We start from the raw sequence: 22,644 nt of genomic DNA on the forward strand, positions 1-22,644 counted from the left end.
CAACTACCAAGGGATCTTACATGTGCACTCCTGTGTGTACACGTGACCTCAGTTTTTCATCCCTGACTAGACAGCTGTTATTGTCAGGCCCTCCGTCCTGTATCACTGACAAGGGGAAAACACGCAGAAAAATCTGGATGAACTTTCTCAGCCAATGCAGGGATCGAACACCCGACCTCCAGGCTAGCGAGTCAGCGTCTTACCCACTTAGCCAACGTGATCCCCATGTTGGTCGAGAAAGTTCCCTTTGTTAGTAGTGGTGTAGGACAGAGGACCTAAAAAAAACAGTGTCTAGACCATTACGTGGGTGTGCACGTAAAAGAACCCTTGACATTTGGAATTTGAAATGAGAGTAGATCATTCATTCATTCGTTTTCTCTTTGTGTGTCACCTACAGACCGCAACTATTAAAGGAACTAGATCTCTATTCTTGGGCACTTAGAAATGGATACAAAATGTAATGAAATGAAATGGGGTTTAACGTCCAACTGTTCTGCTCCGAACTGGGCTAATGAAGATGGCCATACACCATACAGTGTGTTATGAGGGAAATTTTGCCCCGACAGTGGCACTACGGCCTACTCTTATATCGAATTCCAACTGTCAAGGGATCTTTTACATGCATGCCAATGTGTACACAGGACCTCGGTTTTTTTATCCCATCTGAACAACTAGACAGCTGTCCTTGTCAGGCTCTCCGTCCTGCATCACTGACAAGGGGAAACCACGCCGGAAATCTGGATGAACTTTCTCGGCCAATGCAGGGATCGAACACCCGACCTCCAGGCTAGCGAGCCAGGGTCTTACCCATTTTAATGACTAGACAGCTGTCTTGTCAGGCCCTTAATTGTTAGTATCATGACATTTAACTGACATTTGTTTTACGTTTTACAACTAATATCAGGTTTATGTTAGAAAACTAACGTTAGATTTATGTTAGAAAACTAAAGTTAGATTTATGTTATAAAATTAACATTAGATTTACGTTAGAAAACTAACGTTAAATTAGCGGTTAAAATTATGACATAAAACTAACATTACATTAACGTTAGAAAACTAACATTATATTAACGTTAGAAAACTAACGTTAGATTTACGTCAGAAAACTAACGTTAGATTTACGTCAGAAAACTAACGTTAGATTTACGTCAGAAAACTAACCATAAACTAACGGTTAGAAACCTGATGTAAAATTTACGTTAGATTAACGTTAGAATTATAACCAATAATACATATATAATTATTATGTCTGAATTCCGACTATATATCAATTGTTAGAATGTGCACACACTTGTAATGTTATTTAATCAAGAAGTATTCAAAGGGAAAAAAATTGGTTAGTAATCCGTCATAAAGTTTACGTTACATTTACGTCATTTTCTGGCGTAAAAGTAACCATAACCATTATGACGTAAAAGTAACGTAAATTTAACCAAAGAATTTTACCATTATTGGACGCTAACCAAAATCTAACCATAATGACGTAAACTTTACGTAAATCTAACCATCAATGTTAACTGGGATAATGTTGTACTAGGCTGTTATATATTCAACAGGAAAATCACACTACAATTTGGGTCATGGGCGCAGATCCCGGGACGCGTCCCCACCAATATTTTCAGTGGTGGGGACATGATAAACTGTGTCCCCACCACTTATTTCCGATGTTTACTTACTGTTTATTTTTTTTAAATTGAAATTATTCCAGAGCTTTTATTGACATTTTGGAAAGTGTAGAGTTGGTCCCAGGCACTTGAGGCCAGGGTTCTTGACGTTGTACAGCTGCACCCGGTAACCGATTTTCATTTCGCAGGGAATAAGTGATAATTCATATAATAACAGTAAATAATTAAAATATTTCATAGGGATTATAATTATATGTATATCATGTAGGTGTGCATATCTGATACGCTGGGTATTAACGGGTTAAGAAAGAACTGAGATTTTGTTTTTATCTGGTATACTGGATGTAAAATGTTACATTTATTTCAATTGGGATTGAATATTGATATGTTTAGCTGTGTGTGTGGCTTGTCTTAGTTTATATAAATTAAAAGATTTTTGTAGGCCTGTACATTTGTGTATCCAATTGAATACACATTTTGCTCAAAGACTTTACGTAGTCTTCGACAACTACTGGGGATGGACACCAGCCAGATGAAATCACGCCAATTTTCGCGTTTCATCAAATCATATAATTATGCGGTAAGACATCACCTTTATTTCAATGGGAATTGGTTTATTATATGTTAAGCTATGTGCAGTACAGTTTATAGGCTAGTAAACTTTTTGTAGTCATTTGACTAAAAAACTTGCGCAAAGGAACTCCGTAGTGAGGAGGAAGACATCAGTAGTGGAACCCTTTCTAGTTCTTGTAGTGTACATGAAAGAATAAATCGTGAATGGTGGCTTGAAGATTGCGCTTTAGAGCGTCTAGTTTTCAAAAAATTTCGGGGGAGGACCCCCGACCCCCCCCACCCCTCTTTACCAATAGTCGCCCGCGCATGGACTGTCCCCACCACTAATTTTTGGCGATCTGCGCCCCTGATTTGGGTTAGTGATTTATTATGCACCGAAATAAATAAATTGTATTGTTATAAAAGTGGTTACAAACATAGCCGAACTATTTCAACATTCATTCAGTGAATTTTCCACCAGAAGAGATATTACGCAACAGACCCTATACTAGGCCCGTTCCTTTACTTGTGACGTATTCTGTGACATATCGAAGTAAGACAGGCAGTGCGGTGAATCAGTTAGTTGTTAGTTGTTGGTCTTAATAATAACGACACAAAATAAAATAAGGAGTAACAATCATGTCGGAGCAAGAATTCTCAGACGGTAAGTCTGTTTTTATTATGCGTAAAGTATTTTATTTACAGAAAAAGAACGGGGAACAGGCTGGGCGTGTATTAGGCCACCTCTCCCTTATGTACACAAAATAATATTATTACCATTTCATGACAATTTTAAATTACCCTGCTTGTTTTACACACAGTATTTTATTACCAGATAAAGATTGAGGAACAATCTAGGCCTATATTACACTCATGGGCGTCACAAAAGGGGGGGGGGCCGTGGTGTCCGCCCCCACCCTAATTGTTTTTCTGGGGGGTCTGAATATACTTGGACCCACGCCAAAATTCACATAGTAAGCCCTAATTCCTATTTATTTACAACAATTATAAGGATTAGTTAAGATTCTATCCGTATAAAACAATGTACAAATTAAAATACAAACACTTATGTTTAATTTTTGAAATCCATTTATAATACACAAAATGTACAAAATACTAATATCTATGATACTAAGTCATGAAAAAAATATGAATACGGCACCCCCTGACATAAACATTATAACACTGTATTGGTGTGATGTTTTAGTTTAACCACGTAAAATATGCCAAAACAGGGTTTACAGAAGACTGAACTATCGCGCTACATCGGCTGCTGCACAGACTCGTGACTCCGGCGTCACAGATTGTCAAAATTTTATATAATTTATATTATTGCGGACCCCACAATATATATTTCACAGCCACGCCACTGATTGGGCTACCTCTCTCCAATGTTACTTATAATATATTAAAATTACTATTACCAATTCATAAAAAGATGGTTCTGGATAATATAAAAATTAATATTATCAATTCATGAAACGGTGGTTCTGAATGATATAAAAATTAACATTACCAATTCATTAAAAGATGGTTCTGGATAATATAAAAATTAAATGAGCAAACAAATATAATATTTATTTACAATTTCAGGTTTGCCATTTTCATAATATTTAATACATTTTCAATTTAACCCCCATGCGATCATTAAAAACCTATAGACGTTTTTTTATATCCTACTAGAAATATTATCGAAGTCAGATTATAGAGATTAAAACGTAATAATCGACATCTTCAAAATCATGGCCACAAGCGAATACGGGGCTATCTGAGATGTGCCCAAAGGATTTGAAATACTTTTTAATTGCTTAGGGGGGGGGGGGGTATAGCCGAATGGTTAGCACGTGCGCGCTGTATCATACGAGCTGTCATTGAGTCAACTGACGGGGTTTCGATTCCCCGGATGTATGAGTTATAACCAATACACGTGTCGTTTATTTCTCGTCTGCGATATCACCTCGGTGGAAGCGGACGTAAAATACAACCAACTAACCTTTATTTCTATGGTTTCGGGCAATGCATAAGTAAGTAGTAATGGTTGAATCACAAACGAGAATATAATAATAAAAATCAACACTTGTTGAATGGACTAAGCAGGCGTATGTATGTAGCACTATCGTCGTTGCGAGATTGTTTTTAAATTTATAGACAAGGAATAGAGAAATAAGATGGGTTAAACAACATTTTTGATCTTTACAAATTATTCGCTATTGTCAGTACAGTAGCTATGGTATGAGTTTATCTAAAACGCAAATTAATTGTTTGTGAAATAGCGTGAGAATAACAGGTATGGGGTTCTAAGTTCAAGGATAGATTGTGTCGAAAAACATGTGACGGAAATTTACGATTGCATCATTTGGCTTATTTGACCAATCTCTGTAATTATTTACATCAAATTTGACCAATTAGATAATTGAAGATCCAAAGCCAAAAGCTACAAAACTATCATATTTGTGAGAATTCATTAGACAGCAGCTTGATTCCAGAAGGAGAAAGATGTACCAATTTCTATCAGCAGACTCGCCCATATCGAGTCTGGCTGGCTAGGGTTTGAGAATGACTTTAGTATTGTAATCTATACTATGCGTATATGTATCCAGCTTGATATATAAAATGTAAAAACGAACAGTTGCATTGTTATAACTACTGAGAAGACAGACGTCTTAAGAAAACAGTAAGAAGAAAATACACAACGTGAAGGGGAAGCAAAGACAGCTAGGGACAAATTCTAGACGATCACAAGGCTACTAAGATATGTAGTAAGACAAGATGCATGAGTCGTACGTAGGATGTGGCGACCGGAATCAATGGCCCGCTCTCCACGTCAGACAGAAGGCCCATGGTGCTACATGTAACCGCCGTTCTATTTGGACTGTTTACGTATTTCAACAAACAAAAGTATTTAGCAATAATTCAATAATAATTTTTATAATTGAATACAGTGATTGTAATACATACAACTGAGTTGTACTATAGAATACACACAATAGAGAGAGAGAGAGAGAGAGAGAGAGAGAGAGAGAGAGAGAGAGAGAGAGAAATGGGGTTTAACGTCCACTCGACACAAACTAGGTATAAAAAAAAACGAAACGAAATATAGATCTGTATTTTAATCAGATTGATCTTCCGTCGTCATGCATCTTTTGATTTTCAATTAAAGCAAGTCTTGTTAAATTTGAAGTAGGTAGTTTTGTAATTTCATGCCACGTGAATAAATGTCTAAATAATTATTTATATAACATTTGAATTAAAAATAAAATCCTGTAATAGTCAGATTTAGCTTTAACATAATGCATCTTTAACAGTAAGTGCAGGAGGGTCATAAAACACATAAACAATTAAACAGGACAAACACTATATCACACCAAGTGAATTGATCCGGGAACCGGTCGTAGGGATCACACCAAGTGAATTGATCCGGAAGCCGGTCGTAGGGATCACACCAAGTGAATTGATCCGGGAACCGGTCGTAGGGATCACACCAAGTGAATTGATCCGGGAACCGGTCGTAGGGATCACACCAAGTGAATTGATCCGGAAGCCGGTCGTAGGGATCACACCAAGTGAATTGATCCGGGAACCGGTCGTAGGGACCACACCAAGTGAATTGATCCGGGAACCGGTCGTAGGGATCACACCAAGTGAATTGATCCGGAAGCCGGTCGTAGGGATCACACCAAGTGAATTGATCCGGGAACCGGTCGTAGGGATCACACCAAGTGAATTGATCCGGAAGCCGGTCGTAGGGATCACACCAAGTGAATTGATCCGGAAGTCGGTCGTAGATGACCACTGCTCTTTACAATCTCCTTCTAATTGTATTTAAAATACAGATGTGACGTCATCCTTTGGTTTAAACAGTATAATGACATATAATGACAAATTAACAATACATAATAAACTATATGGATTCGGAAAGAAGCTATGAGGCTTATATAAATCCGTCTCCAAGATAGTAAAACAAAACATGGCATGTCTAAATTGCATGGAAATTATAATACATTGCGCGAAAATAAGTACATGTATAATATTGTGTCATTTTTGTCACCGTGGTATTAGAATGTACATAGTGTGTCCTCATCCTCGGGGCGGGCGGGGGCGGGGCGTGGGTTAGGGGGCTGGGGGAGTTTAAGCGTTTAATTCAATTTGATCAGTACTTTATCAATTTAAATCGTTTTGTAGCACTTATATACGAATGAACAATTTCAAAACAGGCCTGATTCTCACAATCATTTACTTTCGGGTTTCCGTCAAGAATTGCTGAAATATTGTGGAAATGGTAAAGAAGATTGTTGATGGTACGGATTCGTTCTTCCTTGTACAATGGACAGAAGAAGAAAAAGTGTTCTGTATTTTCCATGTAGTAGCCACACTTACATGAAGGATTTTCGGAAACATGCATTAGAAATTTATGATAATTTAATGTGCTTTTACCATGTCTAAGTTGTGTATGGACGACATTTACTGAGCGATTACCAAAGTAGAAATATGAGGGGCCTTGTTTATCATGTTTGGAAAGATGTTTTTTTAAATATTTTAAGTGAAGAGGAATCTTTAACATTGGCAGGTAGATCATTCCAATCGCGAACTGTCAGTGGGACGAAGGAAGATTTATAGGTTTCCGTGTGACACTGGACAGATCTTAGAGAGTTGGTGTCACGCAGAAAATATGGATTAATGTCAGATATCTTAGGTGGGACAAGAAGACATAAGTTTTTTGGGGCTAGTTTGTTTACTAGTTTGTAAAATATGGTTAACCTATGCTTATATCTTCGTTGTTTCAGAGAAGTGAGTCCTGATTCAGTGTATAGAATTTTGTGGGATGTACCTTTAACCAAACCCGTTATAGTTCTACGGGCATCAAGGTGGATATTTTCAAGTTTTTCACTGTCAGTTTTACTACAATTATCATAAATTACATCAACGTAATCAAATACAGGGAGAATGAAGGATTTGTATATAATCTCTAGTGATTTCCTTGACAATTTATATTTGAAACTTCTAAGAACATCCACAAGTTTACCTACTTTAGTAATTATGGAGTTAATATGAACGGTCAACTGTCCTGAGGAATTGAATATTAGCCCAAGGTGTTTGTGGTCAGCTGTATCTATTATGTCGGTATTGTTAAAATTCACATGAAACGAAGAGGGTTTTTTTTTTACGTGAAAAAGTCATGCTTTCTGTTTTAGTTGGGTTAAAGTTGACTTTCCAATCAATTGACCAAGTAGATATCTTTGAAAGGTCATCATTAAGACTGGATTGACATAAAACGGGGTCCTCAATAATGACATACAAGGACGTATCGTCCGCAAACAGTCTGATATGGGAGTTTATGTTCTTGATGACGTCGTTAATGTAAATGAGAAACAATGTTGGGCCTAGGACGGAGCCCTGGGGGACACCTGCTTCATATGTTTTTATTTTAGATGTTTCGTTTTTAATAGCTACAACTTGTTGTCTGTTTGAGAGATAATGCTCTATTAAAAGTAAAAAGTTGTTCCTAATTCCTACAGCATATAATTTGTTTAGTAAACCTTTGTGCCAGACTCGGTCAAACGCGCGACTTACGTCACAAAATACAGCTTTAATTTCATGTCCTTCATCCATAGCCTTAGCAATGTAATCATTGATTTCAATTAATTGATATATAGTAGAATCATTTTGTTTAAAGCCCGATTGAAAAGGGGAAATAGTTTCATTTTCCACTAAAAAAGTATTTATGAAGACATTTTTCAAAAACTTTGCCTAGACAACTAAGAAGTGAAATTGGCCTATAATTGCACACGTCGTGTATATCAGCTTTCTTATAAACGGGAACAACATTGGCAAGCTTCCAAATATCTGGAAAAGTACCGAATTGGAATAATATATTAAACATGATTTGAGTATACGATTGTTCACATGATCGGGGCCTGTAGCCTTGTTAATATTTAAGGATAATAAAATGTTACTAACTTCTTCAATGGAAAAACTTGGATCTTCGATAAATACGTCATGGGGTATTGCATTTGGGGGGTCGTCAAGAGGGTTTTCTATTTGGCTCTGGTTAGCGAAAAACGTATTAAGAGCATTTGCTTTCTCGCGATTTCCGAAAAATATATTATTGTCTATTTTTAGAGGGGGGAGTTCTTTTTTAGTATGCCCTGAATTAACTGTGTTTGATTTTACTAAATTCCACCATTTCCGATCATTTAATTTATTAGAACTAATCTTATCGTCAATTTTATTAAAATATTCTAATTTACATTTCCTGATTTCACTCACAACGTGGTTACGAAATTGTCTAAATTCGAACCATGAAGATGGGGTATTATCTTTTTTAGCTTTCCTGTGAATACGAGTAGGTTTTCTTATTCGACGACGGATATAGTCATTCATCCATGGGGTATCATGACTTCTTATTGTAACATTTTTTGAGGAGATATGGCCTTTTATTCCATCAATAATAATTTCAGAGATGACAGTGGCAATAGTGGTAGGCTGGATTGGATTCTGCAAATAGTAATCCCAATCCGTGTTCCCAAAATATTCATCCAGATGTTTTAAACTCTGTGTATCGTAATTCCAAATTGGACGAGTGAACGTTTCTTTCTGTGGTTTGGATATATTTACAGTAATTTTGATTGGGCAGTGGTCGCTTATTCCTGCTTCCAAGACTTCACAAGATCGAATAAAATCGGGAAAATTTACAAAACACAAGTCAAGGATTGTACTAGAGTATTCTGTAATTCGCTTAGGTTCTGTTACCAGCTGAACCAAGTTAAAGCGATCAGATATGTCGTTTAGTTTCCGAGTATGTGGGGAAAAGTAGTTACAGTTGAAATCTCCTAGAATGAGGAGTGGCTTGTTGTCGTCCTTAGCTTGTGAGATGCTATTTTCAAGTTCATTCCAATATTCTACATTTAATGATGGTTTCCTGTAGAAGGTGCCAACTAGAAAGGTTTTGTTTAGGGCATGGATTTCTATCCAAACTGCTTCAATGCCGTTTACATCAAGATCCCTACGATGTTTGTAGTATAGATTTTCACGAACGTAGATGCCTACTCCGCCACCTTGTCCACCAGATCTGTTAACAAGAATGGGTTCATGAAAATTACTTAACCGTAATATGTCAGTTTTAATCGAGTCATTTATCCACGTTTCAGACAAAGTAATGATATCAACGTCGGGGAAATCGGTGGACAGTAGGTCTAGTTTATTTTGCAGGCTTCTAATGTTTAAGTGAATTATATTGAGTTTGTTCGGACCAGGGTTGGGATGAATATCACCAGAAATTAATAGGAGCAAACTAGCAACGATTAGTGTGTGGTATTTAACAGGCAACAAGCTTAATTTGGAATCTTGATTAAAGAAGTTGGGCAAATGATATAATGATGGAGAGGACAACAAGGATAGTGGGCACGATGATAACGACAAAACTAAGTCGGAAGACAGTGGGGATGACGACACGTGGTACGATTCAAGGTGAACATGTTTTAAACAACAAATATAAAAAGGTGAAAACAACGTATGTACATAAGAGACATAGAATAATCTCTCTAGTGGGAATATATATACATATATGCGAATGAACTGTGAGCATATATACATATAAGCAAGGCAAGGGTGAAACATTTGACCAAGATCAAATCAAGAATGGCTGAGAATGGGTAAACTTAAACTTCTACTGGGCCTTCTATTAATTATAAATTTGAAAATCGTCAATCATGTTAATAGTTATAGTATCATTAATCATGATATGCTTTCTAATATAAAGTTATAGAATCATAAATAATATACATAGGTATACGCTTATTATATAAATATAAAGTCACAAAATTGGATAATTTTATTTACTAAAATAAATCTCCTAATAATAAACTAGAATGTTTCATCTTTCATGTAACTTTGGAACAATAATATCTCTCAATTACTCCCTGGACTAGAATGTATAAACTTTCTTTTTAATTTCGAAACAATCTATCATACCAATGCATGGCTGAAATTTTACTAAAATTTATTATGAAATAATCCCTCATATCACAGATACCAAAGGATAAGTTTCTTTTAATTTAGATAAAATCAATCATATCACTAATTTAATCATCTCAAAGGCTAACTCCATATATTTGAATACATAAACTTCCTTATAATTATGATATAATAAATCATATGCTTCAATAACTTCATATACTAGATCATTTAAACCTTATTTTAAAAATCATATCAATGAAAGACTCCGTACTTGTTAGTATAAGTTGGCCAAGAACCGTTATATATATGTGTTTGCGTGATGAGTCTGTAGCTGTACTATGTAAACAGCATACCTGCTGCACTATTAAAATTTAATCTTAGTAGAATGTTAAAGAGAGCACGTGTGGCTTTATCATTGTTGAATAATGTTATGATTTGCACAACTACCTATTAAAAGGTTATCCAATTTAAGCTAATAATAATAATAATAATATGCATTAATATACATTTTGGTAATGAGTTTTCATATACTAAAGTGTACTACTTCCTCTAATTTGATGTAATCTATCATATCAACAATGATTCTATATACATGTACTAGAATATATGAGCCTCCTTTTAATTGTGAAATAATCAATCATATCTATGTAAGACTCCATGTGCGAGAGTATAATATTTCTTTTGTGTTTTTAAATCATCAATGGAAGATTCCATACTCTATAGTGTATAAACTTCCTTTTAATTGTTGATGGATAACTCTATATGCTAGAATGTATAAACACCCGTTTAATTATGAAATAATTAACCATATCAATTAGATAATCAATCATTACTAGAATATATAAAATTTCGGTCAATATTGAAATAATCAGTGATATCAATGAATGACTGCTTATCCTAGAATATCAATGAATGACTGTATATCCTAGAATGTTTCAACTTTCTTGTAACTTGAAATAATTATATCTCTAAATGACTCAATAGACTAGAATATATAAACTTTTCTTTAATTTTGTAACATTCCACTATATCAATGAATAATTTCATATATACTAAAATGTAAGAAGACTCTTTTAATTATGAAATAATCAATCATATCACTTTTACAATCATATTAATAGCTGACTCCATGTTTTAATTTAACAGAAAAGTGCATATACAGCTTTTAGAAGTAGAAAAGATAAGCTTCTTGATTTTTATGGATTGGCTTAATTTTATGAGAGCTCAAATGCTACTACCTCAGAATAAAGCTGTCAATTATTACTTACGGGTTTATATTATTAGATGAATATGATACAACCAAATATGGTTTTAATAAAATGTTTGTAAACGTCAACAATTATTATAATATTTCACGTTATATTTATTCAAATACTTTATAAGTTTAATTTTGTAAGACTGTAATCGGCCAGACGTATTTGTTAGTATAAGTGGGTCACGAACCGTTAAATATATATGCGTTTGCGTGATGAGTCTGTAGCTGTACTATGTAAACAACATACTTGCTGCTCTATTTAATCTTAGTAGAATAGAGAGGATGTGTGGCTTTGTCATTTTTAAATAATTTTAAATAATTTTATGATTGACACACCTGCCTTTTTAAAGGTTATCCAATTTAAGCTAATAATAATAATAATAATAATATGCATTAATTTACATTTTGGTAAGTAAGATTTAAAGTTCCATTGTCGAGATATTTAAGTAAGAATCTTCACCTGTCGGTGGATCTGTAGTAGCATCGCCTACTTTGGTAATTCTCATTCTGATCTTTGTTGCCTCACAGACTGCCTCAAACTCGTTTATATTTCTCACTAATTTTGTTGATCCATCTCGGGTTTTTATATAGATGATCCCATCCCTACACCATGTTTGGGAGATTTTCTTTTCCTTCAATAATTGGCGGGCTTTAAAAGCAAGGGTAGATCTTAGTTTTGTTAGATCATGATTAATAGAAATCTTATTCCTTTTCATCACAACAGGTACGAGAGACAAATCGTGTGCAACAGCACCGCTTGTTTCCTGGGTCTTCAACGATGTTTTTTTACTTGGGTCATTATTAACATTATTGACACCTGTATTTGTTTTGCGGGGTCGTATATTTTTTAGCCTTTTGGCGTTTTTCATGAAAGCTTGTTTGGTATAGTAGACCTTGAACCTCACTATGATGGATCTAGGTTTGGAAACAGAATCATATGCGCCAGGGGGGCCTACCCTATGACTTCTATTTATGTCATTTCTGGTTATTGGTACATTAATGATTTTACCTACTTCGATCACTAGCTGGTCTGTGTCTTCTTCTTGTGTTTCTACAATTCCTGAGATACGCACCCCTTCTCTCCTACCATACTGTTCCAGTTCGACACACTTATTGTAGATCTCACTAATTTGTGCGTTCTTCTCTTGAAGTTCTTTCTCTAATCGATCTACCTTGTTCTGTAATTTTACCACAGCATCAGCAACCTGAGGGCTTATGATCTTGGCTAGTGTATTGGCGATTTTAAATACAGCTCTTTCATCTTGGAGCACAACGAGAAATCGGTCGATTAATTTGTCCTCCATCTCAAAATCTAGTTCGTCGCCCGAATCAAGCTCAAAATCAAGCGTTTTTGACTTTTTGGGGTTTGTAATACTCGAGGCTGATGTAAGTCTCTTCCTCAGTTTTTCAAATGACATAATAACACTTATACATAGATGTCTTACAATTGTTATATCACTGAGCAGTCCTGTTTATAATCACAAACAAAAGATGAGACCCCGCACGTGAGAGATAGTTATGATGGTAGCGTCCCTAGTTACAGAGTTCAATCTACTGGAGATCAACAAAACATTTTACACATCAATCAGCAATAAGCTGATCAACTTCATATCTCCAACAATAAAATATATTCTTATAATATATACTTAATTCATAAATATAGCACTTATATACTAAATCCCATTCTTGAAATGATTGAAGGTTGGTCAGAGAGACTCACACGCACAACCTTCCACTTGCCGGCATTTGATATCATCCTTTGATATTGGCGTAACATTATTTCAATGTGCCAAGCGTACATTATTTATACTAGTTGAAATATTAGACCAGCGTGGCGTATTTTATTGCAATGCACGTGCTCGATAGTGTCTGTATTTTAAGTTGTTTAATGGTCTGGTGCAAGACATTGCGTAATACATAGAATAGCCCTCGTGCTACACGCACTCGTTCAATATCAATATATTACTTAATGTCTCGCACTCGACCATTAAACTACACATGAAATCCCCGCTATGTTAGTAACTACAACAAATAATTGTACGTTACGGAGACATTATTCAAGAGCTAAATATGCTTATTAAAGGCCTTTCTTTACGCCTTAAATGTCATATAAATTATTAAACATACATTATGCAAGAGCTAAATCTGCCTATTGCCGGTCTTACTTTAGGCCTGAAATGTTTTCTAAATTATTAATTAGACACTTATTAACTTATCCAGACCATAATCAACTTTCGATGGCATCGGATTTCTCCGATATTAAATATATTATAAGAGTTGAGCCATTTTTTTGATTTAAGCTAAAATGGAGGAGCGAGACTTAGCTTCGAACAACCAGTACGGTGGTTAAAATTATTGCACACATCTTGTCAAATCTTCAAAGGCTAATATCGTAGCTCGCAATAGAGTAATTTGAATGAAATTTTCAAATTATTCATTTTACATTATCTATTTTCGAACTATTATAGCAAGAATGGCTAGTTCTTTATCTAAATCTTACATAATGTATCTTTAAGTAGTCATTGTTATTAACATGAGAAGACGATAATCAACCCCCGATGGCATGGGATGCTCGCGAATTTAACTAGATTAGAACAGTTCGAATATGCTAGTATCGTGGTTACGATGATATACAATCAATGCACACATCTTATCAAAACTACAAACAGTGATAACTTGCAAAAAAGAAATAATAACGTAATTTGAATGACATTTTCAAAATTATGTATTTTCGAAATATAGCAAGAACGACCAGCTCTTTATCTAAAGCTGACATCATATATCTTTAAGTTAAGTTAGGAGAGAGAGAATGACAAAGGGCGAGTTATTGGGCTTGATATGCCCCCAAATTGAAAAATGTAGACACATTCTATGCAAAAAACCGGGTTTATATCTTCACAATTATTTGGAGCAACAAGGAAAAGAAGATGTTTCACATAAAGACCACCGCCACTTTTCTATTAAAAAAATAATAAATACTATCAGTGGTTGTCGCGCAGAGGGCTTTGTGGTTAAAAATAAGTTAAATACAATTAATTGTAAACACACTCTTCTACATCAATGACAACAAATAATTGTAATTACACCCTTTGTTAATCAATTACAACAAATAATTGTAAATACACCCTTTCTAAGTTAGATACAACAAATAATTGTAAATACACCTCTTCTACATCAATTACAACAAATACTTGTATATACACCGGTTCTAGGTTAAATACAAATAGTTGTATATACACCTCTTCTACATCAATTACAATAATTGTATATACACCTCTTCTAAGTCAATTAAAATACATAATTGTATATACACTTCCTCTACATCAATTACAACAAATAATTGTATAAACACCCATTTTAAGTTAAACACAACAAATTATTTCCTGTATATGCAAGTCAATTACAATTGTATTAATTGTATTTACACCCCTTCTATGTCAATTACACCAAGTTGAATAATAAATAGCGGTAAGATGAATAGATTTTAAGGTCTATTAAGTGGTGTGGTTTCGATTCCCCGATTGTACCTGAAGAGTCACCTGTCCAACTTCGTAGATGTTCTCTGGGTCCCCTGCTTTTGTTCCACAGATAAAGGCCCCAACGCGCAGGCGAATTATTGAAATAATGTTGAAGCAAGTGCTAGTCCGGACATGACCTAGTTTATGTCGAGTGGACGTTAAACTAAAGATATGTAACACAAACTGACTAAAATTAGCATTAATGATTTTACACAATAGTTTGATTTCCCCGTTACTTCAAGAGGGACCATAGAGGATCAGTAAATAAGCACTAACTCACGAAAAATGATGTTGCGACGAGGTGAGAGAGAGAGAGAGAGAGAGAGAGAGAGAGAGAGAGAGAGAGATGGGGTTTAACGTCCACTTGACACAAACTAGGTCATTTCGGGACTAACATATGGTTCAATTTTATTTCCATAATTCGCTTGCGCGTAGGGACCCGGAGAAAACCCACGAAGTTGGACAGGCGACCCTACTCCTTGTCACGTACAACCGGGGAATCGAAACCACGCTAGTTGACTCAATGACAGACTTTATGATACAGCACACATGTGCTAACCATTCAGCCATCCAACCCCCCTTGGGACGAGGTACAACATCAAAATGGTACAACCTCAATTGTTGTTTGGAAATAGAAGCGGGGCCACAGCGGATTCAGTTCATAAGGCCCTGGCGCACTAACCCTGAGATTCCGTGTTTGATCCCAAACATATTGGGCCAGACTAGGGTTATTATAGAAATGATACTAAGTTATTTATTTGACCAGAGAATTTTTTTTGGTTTCAGGTAACACAGCCACAGCCGTCAACACTCTACGTGACAAAACCCCAGGATTATCTGGGATTCTCCATCTTTGTTTGTCTGTGCTGTTGCTGTCCAATTGGAATCGCATCAATAATTTTTTCATGCGGGGTAAGTATTTGAAACTGAATGAAATATTTGAGAGAGAGAGAGAGAGAGAGAGAGAGAGAGCAACAAAAACTAAATCATTTTTTCGACAAGAGACCCTACTCCTTCCTTGTCACATATGAGTAGTCATAATCCTGTAAGTAATTCAAAATTTTAAAATCCACCTAGCGGCGTTTTATTGTATGCTTACCATAACTCTATTTCAGTCAGGAGCCACGGTGGCTAGGTGGGTAAGGCGCTGGCTCGCTAGCCTGGAGGTCGGGTGTTCGATCCCTGCATTGGCCGAGAAAGTTCATCCTGATTTTCCGACGTGGTTTCCCCTTGTCAGTGATGCAGGACGGAGGGCCTGGCAAGGACAGCTGCCTAGTCCTTCGGATGAGACGAAAAACCGAGGTGCCGTGTAAACATTGGAATGCACGTAAAGATCCCTTGGCAGTTGGAATTCGATATAAGAGTAGGCGATAGTGCCGCTGCCCGGGCAAAATTTCTCTCATAGCAAACTGTATGGCGTATGCCCGTCTTCATTAGCCCAGTATAGGAGCAGAACATTTCATTTCATTTCTATTTCAGTCACGTGATGCCTTTACTGCTGGAGATGTGAACACTGCTCAAGCCAAGGGATCAACAGCTCGTACTTTAAACATTATTGGCCTGGTGATAGGTATTATTTGGATCATAGTAGCCATAGTTCTCAGGGTGGTCGTTTATTCAACGGCAGTAGTAACCACCAGTTCTACTACTTATGGATAATCGAGTACAATATATTATGCACTGGACACTCTGGATTCAACGGCAGTAGTAAACACCAGTTCTACTACTTATGGATAATCGAGTACAATATATTATGCACTGGACACTCGTGGTTACTTGTAAATATTGACTAATAATGATAAAGACAAAAAATAGGGTTTACCTTTCTACTGTTCTACTCTTGACTGGGCTATTTAAGACGCCATACCACAGTCTGCTGTGAGGGAAATTTTGCCAAGGTTGGGGCACTATGGCCTACTCTTATATCCCTACTCTTATTCCCAATTCCAACTGCCATGGGTTCTTTTATGCGCACGCCAATGTTTACCCTTTATCCATATTTCGTCCCATCCTAAAGACTAGACACTGTTCCTTGTCGGGCCATCCTTCCTACACTACTGACAAGGTAAAACCGCGCCGGAAATTCCCGAGGAACTTTGTCGGCCAACACTGGAAGCGAACCCGAGATCTCATGGCTAGCGCTAGCGGCTCCCTAATGCACGAACTTAATTAAATTATCTATGCATTAAAATAAAATCTACTTTACGGAATGTCTTTTATATAACTTACGATTTTATCATTAAATATAATATTGTTGTTAGATTATCTCTTTTCTTTATTGTATCCCATTTTATCATTAAACAATCTCCTTTCTTTGCCATAATATCACATTTTATGTAACCGAAAATATCCATGGCTATTTTTGTTAGTATTTTTGTGGGTGTGGTGTAGGATGGGGTGGTTTTTATGTATTTGTTTTTGTTTGTTTGTTTTATCTTTGTTTAAAAACAGCGATGAATAATATTTATCTTTAATTGTTGATATAAATATTATCTGTGACTAATAAGTATAATTTTTCTTTCCTATTTTTAATTGCTTGTTAAGCTTATTCATAGTTTATACACATGTGCAGCAAGTGGCTTTCCTTTTATGAATGTAGTTTTTATTATTATTATTATTATTGCAGTGTATATTCAATGGATGTCGGAAAAAAACTTTCTTGTTCTTTTCTATTTTTTTACTAAATTAAAACTGCAATGTTTTAAAATTGTGCAAGTAATTGTACTTGTTAATAAATAAGTTTTTTTTTTATAATTATTGTTTTTATTATTATTATTGCAGTGTATACTCAATGGATATTGGAAAATAATCTTCGTGTTCGTTTCTATTTTCTTTACTAAATTACCACTGATATCTTTAAAATTATTTGTATTTTTATGAGGGGTTGGGTGACCGAATGGTTTAATGCGTTTGCGTTAGATCGTAAGTTCTGTCATTGTGTCAACCCGCGTGTACGTGACAAGGAGTGGGGCTGCCTGTCCAACCTCGTGGTCCTCCGGTTATTGAAATACAATTGATTCATATGTTGGTCTCAAAATCACCTAGTATGTGTCGACTGGACGTTAAACCCCACTCTCCGTCTCCAATAACAAGGTTGGCGCAGAACAGTTAGACGTTAAACTCTACCGCATTTATTTATATTATTAAAATGAAATGAAATGGGGTTTAACGTCCAACTGTTCTGCTGTTCTTTTCCAATGGGCTAATGAAGACAGAACAGTTGGACGTTAAACCCTCTCTCATTTATTTATATTTTTAAAATGAAATGAAATGGGGTTTAACGTCCAACTGTTCTGCTGTTCTTTTCCAATGGGCTAATGAAGACAGAACAGTTGGACGTTAAACCCTACCTCATTTATTTATATTTTTAAAATGAAATGAAATGGGGTTTAACGTCCAACTGTTCTGCTGTTCTTTTCCAATTGGGCTAATGAAGACAGAACAGTTGGACGTTAAACCCTACCTCATTTATTTATATTTTTAAAATGAAATGAAATGGGGTTTAACGTCCAACTGTTCTGCTGTTCTTTTCCAATTGGGCTAATGAAGACGGACATACGCCATACAGTGTGCAATGAGGACAAGTTTGCCCGGCCTACTCTTATATCGAATTCTTTTACGTGCACGCCAATGTGTACACGGGACCTCGGTTGTTCGTCCCATCCGAAAGACTAGACAGTTATCCTTGTCAGTCCCTCCGTCATGCACCATTGCCAAGCGGAAACCACGCCAGAAAATCCTGATGAACTTTATCGGTCAACACCGGGATCGAACCAGCGACCTTCAGGATAGCGAGCCAGCGTTTAAATCACGGAGCCATAGTGGCACCTTATATTATTGAATGAACTCAACCTATAAAATTCTGGAAACTATGGCGACTCAGTAGTTAAACATACATTATGCAAGAGCTAAATCTGCCTATTGCAAGTCTTTATGTAGGCTTCAGATGTTATAGAAATTATTAATTAGACCTTCATTTACACGCCGTAGACCCACTGATGGCTTGGATACAGTTTGGATTTAAACAGTCGTCTATTTAAAATTAAATCAATAAATGGCGGACCAAGCTAACGTTTACCGTTAGTCACTGATGTCACTACCGGAAACTGGTGATGAAAGGCCTGCTAAGCGAGGCTACCATAGCCATTGAGTTATCGTCTGTCAATTTTCATAGACGGTGCAGACACAATTGATGCCATTTTCTAGTCCAAACTTTGAACAGTGACAATTCCGTTCAGAACAAAGTAATTTGACTGAAATTTTCAACAGTTTCTTTTTTTTTATCATCTTTTTTCGAATTATTGTAGTAAGAATGGCCAACTCTTTATAAAACCCTTAACTAATGTACCTTTAAAGATACATTATGTAAGATTTAGATAAAGAACTAGCCATTCTTGCTATAATAGTTCGAAAGTAGATGATGTAAAATGAATAATTTGAAAATTTCATTCAAATTACTCTATTGCAAGCGAAGATTAGCCTTTGAAGGTTTGACAGACGTGTGCAATAATTTCAACCACCGTACTGGTTGATCGAAGCTAACTCTCGGTCCTCCATATTTGATTAAATCAAAGTATCGCTGAACCATTCTAATCTATTTAATATCGGAGAAATCTGATGCCATCTAGAGTTGATTATGGTCTGGATAAGTTAATTAATGTCTAATTAATAATTTAGATAACATTTCAGGCCTAAAGAAAGACCTGCAATAGGCAGATTTAGCTCTTGCATAATGTATGTTTAAGGCGCTGGTTCACACACCAGGAGTTTCGGGGTTCCTTCCCAGTGCTGGATTCCCCTTGGCAGTGGGTATTGGTCGGAGGCATATATATTCTATTATCGAGTTACATCATACGTATTTGATATTTATCAATATTTATCACAATAACAAGAATGTTTAAGATATACTTATGAATCATTATTCATATTAATGTAAATCATGCTCAAGTGGATTGAAAGCGGATCTGTTTTTTTTTTATAAACAATATTTTTATTCAGGATGTCTGAATGGGATTGGGGAACAGGCTTAGCCTATGTAAAACCCCTCTCCCTAGATAATATACATACATAGTATTAAAACAAAGGAACAAAATGGGTGTATATACACAGTTAAAATGACAAACGCATACATACGGATGACATTTTGGATTTTATTGGATTTTATATATTTGGGTTAACTGTCTGCCTTGGTTTTTGAATTCTTTTTTTGAATTGTCAGATATCCTCTCATCGTCTCATATAACAACTTTTCATCTTCAACGGAATTATCAGTGAAATGAAATTCGATCGTTTGTCTCTTACCGCTCGTTACTTCCGTCAGTTATATACAAGGACAATTCATGTTTGTCATGTTTGACGTCACTTCCCGTTTCTTCACGTACTTGTTACACAACTCCCGTAGCAATGATCTCTGTGTTAAAATTATATTTGGGGTGTATTTAACGACCTCTATCACATATTTTATAACGACTGACACCAATATTGTCCTTTAATCTTGTTACAAACCAACCAAAGTCAACGCTTCATTTTGATTAAAATGTGGGGGGTTGGATGGCTGAATGGTTAGTGTGCGCGCGCTGTATCATAAAGTCTGCCATTGAGTCGACTGGCGTGGTTTCGAATCCCCGGTTGTACGTGACAAGGAGTAGGGTCGCCTGTCCAACCTCGTGGGTTTTCTCCAGGTCCTCCGGTTTCCCCCCACTGCTAAAGACCCCTATCTATTTTCTTCTTCATGGTTGAAAATTTGAGGTTGGGGTAAGTCATCTTTTTGCATCTTTTGTTTTAGAGTAAAGCTTTTAGGCTATATAGTAGTAGACGCAGTTCATATAATTATTTACAGGCTTACCTGGTCAGATATTTTGCAATCTTCAATAATTTGGTATACTATTGGGAAACAATAGAGCAAACAGTGAAGCGTGTGTAGAGAATAAGGCCGGATGTGTACAGGTGGCTGACAAGAAACAAACTGGAAGTGAGATCGGCTAACCTTTCCAGGTCATAAGCCTCCCATGTCCGCCATATTTATTTCACAAATTGGAAACAAGTATGGCGGCTTGGGGGCGTTAACATTTTTTTATTTAATTATTTCGGTATTTTTGTAACCGGAGTTCAGCTTTAAAATGAACAGAGAGTGCATTCAAGGTGTACTCTTAAACTGGGTCAATCATACGTGCCCAACCAAGTGGAAACAGGACCCTGCCTCAAATATAGCTGATTTCTAGGTAATGCTCAGTCATGCATGTCAGACAAAGCGATGTGACAATTCATTATTTCGCAAGCTGATCTCTGTTATCGCTACTAAAATAAACCGTGAATGCGTTTTTCTTCTATTTTAGCCCGTTAAACATACATTATGCAAGAGCTAAATCTACCTATTGCAGGTCTTTCTTTAGGCCTGAAATGTTTTCTACATTATTAATTAGACATTAATTAACTTATCCAGGTCATAATCAACCCTCGGTGGCATCGGAAAACAGTTCAGCCATATTTTGATTTAAGCTAAAAATGGAGGAGCGAGACTTAGCTTCGAATAACCAGTACCGTGCTTGAAATTATTGCACACGTCTTGTCAAACCTCCAAAGGCTAATATCTTCGCTCGCAATATCCTCTCACAGTCTCACACAACAACTTTTGGTCTTCGAAGGAATTATTAGTGAGCAGAAATTCGGCCGTGTATCTGTTATCACTCGTCACATCAGTCAGTTATATAGAGAAATGATGTGATAGAATACATAACTCTTATTTATTAAAAAGATATTTTAATACTGGACAACATATTTACAGGTACATAATAACATCATTTGGTTGGGTGAAGTTACGTCTAGCTATAGCTGCTTCCCCTCGGTCTCACAGGACCCCTCTGCCCGGTGTCAAGGGCAGACCCTCTCCCGAGGTCCGGGAGACCTCTCAGCCTCTACGGGCCTCTCTTGTCCCTCCTTTGTACCCTCCTTTTCTGCTTGTAAACTAGGCTTTTTATATCGGTTAAGGCACGCCATAGTTAATACCATTCGTAATCAGAACAATGAAAAGTAATTATTAAGATTCACACATCTTAGCTCAAGACAAAAGGTGTCAATACGTGTTAAGCCTGAATCTTATACCATATAGCCACTCCGGGTATACATGTTTGTACAATCCATTAAATCTTACATAATATTATTTCAACAACCTACACCTGATATAGATTAAATCTTACAATTAATCTGTCACTTAATATATGTCTAAAATTGAGTTACAAATAAAATATGAATTTAGAATACAATATTGAAATTTAGACTCGTGTTTTCCATTGGCGTTGATCGTCACTTCCGATTCAGGAAACCTGTATTACTCAGCTATCGTAGCAATGATCTCCGTGTTAAAATTATATTCGGAATGTGTTCAACCAGCTCTATCACATATGTGATAATGACTGGCACCAATATTGTCCTATAACATGAAATATATACACCATCCAAGTTATCTGCCATAACATGTTATATATAATAATGGGTCCTACTACACTGCAGCTTTTTTTTTAATTTTTTTTTTTTTTTTTTTTAATTTAATACAGTAGAATTATTTATTTATTTACAATTGTTATATACAAAGTCAATATGAGATGATATATACAAACGGTAATATAATACAGAATACAATTAAAGTTCCTATATTATAGCTACTTTCATATATACAGCTAAAAATATATTTGAAGTCTGTTGCGGAAAAGCGTCTGGTTGAAAAAGAGTGTGATGTTTC

At 35.9% G+C, this 22,644-nt stretch overlaps 2 long non-coding RNA genes across 2 annotated transcripts in view; both read left to right on the top strand.

Moving 5' to 3' along the window:
- Nucleotides 1-2,768: 2,768 nt before the first annotated feature.
- LOC130013986 (uncharacterized) overlaps nucleotides 2,769-22,644 on the top strand; it is a 59,194-nt gene continuing 39,318 nt past the window's right edge. Inside the window, exon 1 of the long non-coding RNA XR_008788957.1 lies at nucleotides 2,769-2,841. This is a non-coding gene — a long non-coding RNA (uncharacterized LOC130013986). The remainder of the gene's footprint in view (nucleotides 2,842-22,644) is intronic.
- LOC130013987 (uncharacterized) lies at nucleotides 15,693-17,660 on the top strand. The gene is made up of 2 exons (XR_008788960.1): nucleotides 15,693-15,818; nucleotides 16,386-17,660. It is a non-coding gene; the product is annotated as an uncharacterized LOC130013987 (long non-coding RNA).

Source organism: Patella vulgata, chromosome 8 (assembly GCF_932274485.2).
Source record: "Patella vulgata chromosome 8, xgPatVulg1.2, whole genome shotgun sequence".
NCBI classification, from domain to species: domain Eukaryota; kingdom Metazoa; phylum Mollusca; class Gastropoda; family Patellidae; genus Patella; species Patella vulgata.